Genomic DNA, 6,905 nt, shown 5'->3' with positions numbered 1-6,905 from the left:
CATGGGGCAAGCGAGGCTAAAAGTTCAAGACCACCCACCTCCAAGGTCATTTTTGTAACTCACCTGTAGCTCATTTGTTAATGAAATAGCAGGTCCATAGCTCAGTAGCTGGAATAAGCTTGGAGGAAATTCACAAACTGGAATTTACCTCATGAACTAACTGGAGTTCAAATCATGCAAGCTGGAGTAACTAACCATCAGTACATCTTAGCTAATAATAGTAGCACAATACTTCACTTGTTCAGAGTGTGTTAAATAAAAATCGAAAGGAAAATGAACAAATAAAACTAGGGTTTAACCGCTGGCTAGAGAGAAAATAGAGATATAATGGAAAGAGAAAAAATTATTCGAACTCTACAAACTGGAAATAAAGTGACACTGATACAAGCTGTTACAGATTTTTAAAAAATGAATATATGGGCTAACTTTAAGCCAAAATCACTTGTGGGAAGTCCCCAACTTGCGAATACGGAAGTGATGAGCAGCACCAGCCAAGCTTTTAGTGAACACATCAACAACTTAAGTGATGCTTGAAGTGAGAAATAGACAGTTCAACACATCTTCAAGCTTGTTTTGGACAAAGTGGCAATCCCAATGTGCTTGGTCTCTCATGAAAAACTGATTTCTTGGCAATATGAAGTCCAACCGAATGAAAAAATTTAGAAAGCAAACGAATTAACAAGGTAACCTTAGCCACGATCTTGCTTATCGATCTGTACTCAGCTTCAGTTGAAAAAAGAGACACCACAAGCTGCTTCTTAGACTTCCATCAATGCAAAAACCTACGATCACTTTTCTGTTGTCCGGCAAGCCCCTCTGTCATTATCATAGAGTACACTCATAAGATCAGGATAATTATTGAAGAAGATCTCAAGGTCAGAACAACAACAAACAACAACATACTCAGTATGATCCCACAAGTGGGGTCTGTGGAGGGTAAGATGTACGCAGACCTTACCTCTACCTTTATGGGGAAGATCTCAAGGTCAGAAGTTCCCCTCAAATACCTCAACAAGTATAAAGCAACCTTCATATGAGGAACACAATGTTGCTACTTGAACCGGCTAAGACGTTGGACAACAAAAGAGAGATCAAGCATAGTATGAGTCAAAAACTTCAACTTCTACCAAGAACATATATTCCTCAGGTTTGGGCAAAGGATCTCCCTCATTGGCTTTCAGCTTTACATTGAGTTCAAGAGGATACACCACAGTACTGTAGTCCTCACAGTGATATTCCTTTAACAAGTTATGAATAAAAAAATTTACGATGAAGCAAAACATCAGAAGGGGTGTAAAGAACCTCAATGCCAAGAAAGTATTAAACTGGTCAGAGGAAAGCTTTCAAATCAGAAATTTCATCTAAGTCAGCAGTCAATATGTTGTCATCTACATAGAATGCGAAGATGACCAAGAAATTTCAGAACCTCTAGTGAATGTCTTCGTAATCATTTAAAGAATGAATGTATCCTCTTGTTTGTAGAGCTTGAGACAATTTTACATACTATTGCTTAGATGCCTGTCTCAAACAATAGAGAGATTTCTATTGTTTGCAAACTAATAGAGATGTAGAAGAAGGAGAAGAGACAGACAAATAAGTCAACAATATCATTTAGAAAAAATGCACTATAACTCCAATCTTTTCTCTTTTCAGCTCGATATATATGAATATTGATCATTGAACTTTGAGTCTAGAGCCCTTGCACCCCTCTACCTCCGCCCCTCCGTATTCACATAATTCGTTACCAGAAAGCATACAAAAGTAGTTCTAACGTATTTGTTTAATTAGTTGGTTCTTACCTTAATTAATAGGAGGTCAATGTCACTACAAGAAAGTATAGAAATTGCAACAGCTTTTTTGGCAACAAAAATAATATAGTTAGCAAAAGTCAATATTTGGCAACAACTTGTTTTATTGTATTATTGTATATGATGAATTTTTAAAAATGAACTTTTTTTTGTTGCCACAAATTTAATTTTGTTGCCATATAGTATTGACTATTGTTACAAAAAGTATTTTTGGCAACTAAAAAAAAGGTTGTTGCACGTCGTTGCAATAACAACCGTTGGAAAAAAATTATGCAACAATAAAAAAATATTATTCTTGCGAATCTTTTACTTGTGAAATAACCTATCTATGTTGACAAAGAAAAAAAATTTGTTGCCTAATGTCTTCTTAGCTTGTAGTGTGTCTCAAATATTCTACAATGTGTAATCAGTGTCCTCTGATTTGTACCAATATATACGATATAGACAATAAATTCTCACACATATTTGGCGAATTTCTTGCTTAAGACAACTGTACTTGTAGTTTAATTTGCTAATATATCTCATTTATGATACGTTCAGAACTATTTTTCTTCTGGTGATGAAATTCAGTAACGTCACAGAAAAGTAGACAATGAGTCTTTAACATTCTACTATATATTTTGTTGGGAGAGAAAAAGTAGCAATCATATTAATAATATGTACTATATATTATGATATAACTAATTACAATACTAATTCTGTTTATAGGAGATCGAAGTAATGTGGAACTATGGAGTGTATTCATTTGTCACTATTTACAATATTCCTAACTGTGAAATTTATTGGGATCACTAGTGACTAATGCCCACTTCACAAGTCCCTTTGTCTTTGCACCAGGTCCTCTATTTTTGTATTCCATATAGAATGGGCAAACTAATGGTATTCCCTCGAGTTCTATCCATCCTCTTGGATTTATCATCGGGTCTATGTAATTCTGCATAACATAGTACTCGAGAAGTTACCCCATGACCGACCTAAATACATAGTTATATTACCCGCGTTCGGAATTGCTAATTTTAATGTGCAATTTTGAAATCGAGTCTAGTTACTTATTCTCCATATTTCTCTGTTGCGCTGTAATGGTAATGCATTGGCCAGGTAGTGGCATACGTGCTTCAATTACGCAATTTTGGAACACTGCAGCTGCATCGTCACAAATAAAGTCAATGATGCCCAAAATTTTACATTCCCTATAGAATTGCTTGCCAAAGTGCGTGTACATCGAATTGAAACTATATAAGGTGAAAAAATAAGTAGTTGACATTAAAGATACTACCTGTTGTTTCTTAGCTCCAGTCGTATTTCGAAAAGTGATGTCTTGTGCGATGAAGCCTCGGCCATTCACCCCTTAAAAGAGCAAAATAAACAATCATTTGATTGATGATACCAGTAATGAAACGTAATACTTAATAAAATAAGAACATATTTTTATGGTTAAAGTTAGGGTCGACTCAACTCCCAAGTAAGTGAAGTACTTGCTTTAGGCCTAGCAAATTTTTAGGCCTCAAAAGTTATTATTGTTATATAATTTTTAATTTTAATCTTCTAAATAGTATTTAGTTATCCTTTTATCAATCTTATTTTTTCTCTCTAAAGAGTTGATCTCCCACATATACCTAATTATTTTTCTCTATTCATATCATAAGTTAGGACTAATTAATATACAAGCCAACCTACTCTTATTTATAACTTTTCTATCTTCATAGATTTAAACAGTGACCATTCTTCACAATTTTAAGCTTGCACTAACCTTTTAATTTTTTTTTTTTTAATACCTTTCACACATATTTCAACAATATATATGTAATTTTTAAAACGCTTTTACTAATTGACACGGGATGCACGTGTGGCGCACGGGATGCACGGGTGACGCACGGGATGCACGCGTGATGCACAGGATGCACGTGTGACGTATCTTGAGAAACTAATTCTATTGAATATACTTCAAAATTATTATTAAGGTTTGAGCGAGTAAGCTACCAATTTCGTTAAGCGCATATCTCGACTATGTAGAAATTTCATGTACACTTCTTCATCAAGGTCACCAGATGCATTATTAATATCAAGTTGAAAAAGAGGCCCATTTTCTTAACTGCAACAACTACTAAAGAATTGACTGTGGACAACTTGAAAAAATGGAAAAATGTTTCATGAAAGTCTATACCCTCAATTTAGGTATTACCGCGGACAACTGACTCTGTACCCTTTTATACTCCCATCAACTTTACACTTGAATTTTTATATCCATTTTCATCCAATAGACTTTTTAGCTTTAGGTAACTCAAGATGTCTCAAGTTTTATTAGCCTCCAAAGTCTCAGACTTCTTTCTCGTTGCATCCTATCCCTCACGGACAATTGCTCCCTGAGAATAAGTGTAACGCTAAAAAAAAACAATGAAACTTAACATCAGCAGAAGTAGAAGGATCAGACTTGGAGGTAGAAAGCAAAGAAGAGGAAGTACAAACATAGCTTTAAAAAGAAAGGGAAAAATGTTGGAATTATCAAAAGATTTGAGCAAATGAAAAACATGCCCATGAAAAACAACATCTTGTGACATAAAGCATGTCTTATTTGCATGTTATAAAACTTGGATCCATTCTTTGCAAAGGAATATCCAACAAAGACTTATTAAGTAAAGAGCTTTAGCAGGATCAAAATTTATCTCTTTGTTATTTGGGTACAATGGGTCAGTAACATAAACAAACAAATACTTTGAGATGAGTGTAGACAAGACGTTCCCATAGAGTAATTTTGTCAAGTGTGCTTACCGTTTTCGACTACGTAACAACCTGCACCCAACATCTTAAGCTTTTTCAGTACATACTGACTAATGTTAATTATATCAACAAAACTACGTACATTTTAACTCCAATTTTCGTTAGGCTTTAGAGCTTTCCAAACAATATTCTTTATTTGGCATTCAATTTACACTATATTTTACAAACATAATGAGTATTGGACAATATCAGTTATAGTGAAGGAAAGAGATTTTCCCCATCGTTGCTTTCTTTCATTAGAAATTGTCAAATTAACCATACATATGTACAAAAAAAGACCCACACATATTAACAAGAATGTGACTAGTTACAATAATTTTCAGTTCTCATAGCTAACTGAAAATTATTAGGAGTATATTGCGACTTTAGCCATCAGTCTTTTAATGTTTAATGACTCGTCTAGACTTGAAATCTTGAAAAAATAATCTTAATTGGAAGAAAATAAGATCAAGGAAAACAAAAAGAAATTAAACGAGCTAGCGCAAAAATTATGTCCACTTGGTTTCAATTTTTCATGATCAATTTTTAGCTCATAAACTTCCTAGTTTAAAGTCTATGTTAAACCATAAAACTTGAAAAAGAGATAAAATGCAATTTTACGAAATACTGGTTATGGAATTTGTGATGAATATTGTTCCTCCCAAACGCTCACGCAAAGATATGCATTAATTGGTGTCAAATATAAGATTTAAAGTAGGATATATACATGAGGGACTTATGATTAGTTATTTACTAAATTAAACAATACTAATTATCTACACAAGAAGTAAAATCTCAAGATATAATTATAACTAACTAAAAATAAAATAAAACAAATAATGAACTTCAACCAAGAAAGAGCGGATTTTCATCGGAGAAGACATAGATGCAAGAGGCATGACGACCACTAATGGGCTTGAGTCTTTCAAATCGTGCTACCTATGGGTTCTTAGTTGACGGGTTGATGTTAACTTTATGAGTATCTTCCGAGTTGCTCACAAGGCTTTGAGATCTTCTTTGTAATGCCTATATTCCTATACGCGGAGGTAACGAATGCGTTCTTACTTCTCCGTATTCAACTAAGTAAGGCTAAAGGGTATATTCCTCATATAGCGAAACGATTAATCGAGTATTTCTATTTATTAACATGCATTACGGTTAAATTTCCTATCCCTAGTTCAATTCACGGATAGTGTCTAATTAGTAATCAAGTAATTAAACAATTAAACACAATAATAAATAAGCAACCCAAAAATATGGAAATTTAATAGATAAAAACGATAATCGAACGTCAACTTTATTTTGTGTCAAAACACAAGAACTAAGGAGTTTAGCTCCACATGTAACGTGGAGGAAAAACAACAAATCATCCAAATAAATATGTCGAAAATAAGTATTACGAGAGAAGATAAGGTAAAACGCATGCTTCTGCCTACGGCCATTCCAAAGGATTTCTACAGATCAAAAGTTAACTAAGGATTTTAAGTTATCCAAAATTATGTAAAAATTATGGCTTATGGAATATTTATAGATGTAAGAAAAGACCCTAATAAAATAACCTCGTCCAAAATAAAATAGGAAGAATTAGAATTGCGAAAATCCCTTTTACGCGTCCACACGCTGCCAGGTACGTTTTCCTCTTCTTTTCCTTCCTTTGCATATTCTATCCTAATACGTTCAGCTTTGGTCAATTCCATATTTTCTTTGTCAATCAATCATCACGCAATAATGATGTCTCCAAGTGGTCCCCTCTTTGTCTCAATTCAATTTTCTTCTATCTTTTCCTTTCGTATTTTCTTCAGTTTCGCTCCGAATTTCTTTAATTTTACACTTCTTTATTCCTACACAATAAAATATAGTACTAAACACAAGTGTATATAATAATACTCAAAAGAAGAATAAATGTACTAAAATGTGAGGCAACAATGATTAAATATATATGTATTTACAGGTCGAACATCACCACCCCACACTTAAACTTTCGTCGCCGATAGCTAGCGTCATAAAAACACTTTCAATAAATCAAGCTAGGAACACCCCAGCACTTTGGTTGATACCAAGAATTAGACCCTCTATCAACTCAAACTATCAAATATCTACTTCCTGATCATCATGTAAGATTTACAAGTTAACAAACAAACAACAAACTCCTAACCTCCTAATCTCATAGATGGACTTTAACTCATCAAATTTAAGTTCGCTCACCTACATTGTCAAAGAAATCTAATAACATCACCTATTATCTGCGAAACAAGCGCTCACTTAGCTAATAAATACCACACACACTCAAATCAAAGAATCAAATGCAATTTAAGGACTTTGCATCAAAGCACAACTCTC

The sequence above is a fragment of the Lycium ferocissimum genome, chromosome 9 (assembly GCF_029784015.1).
Source record: "Lycium ferocissimum isolate CSIRO_LF1 chromosome 9, AGI_CSIRO_Lferr_CH_V1, whole genome shotgun sequence".
Lineage (NCBI taxonomy): Eukaryota > Viridiplantae > Streptophyta > Magnoliopsida > Solanales > Solanaceae > Lycium > Lycium ferocissimum.
Note: the sequence above shows the minus strand (reverse complement) of the source record.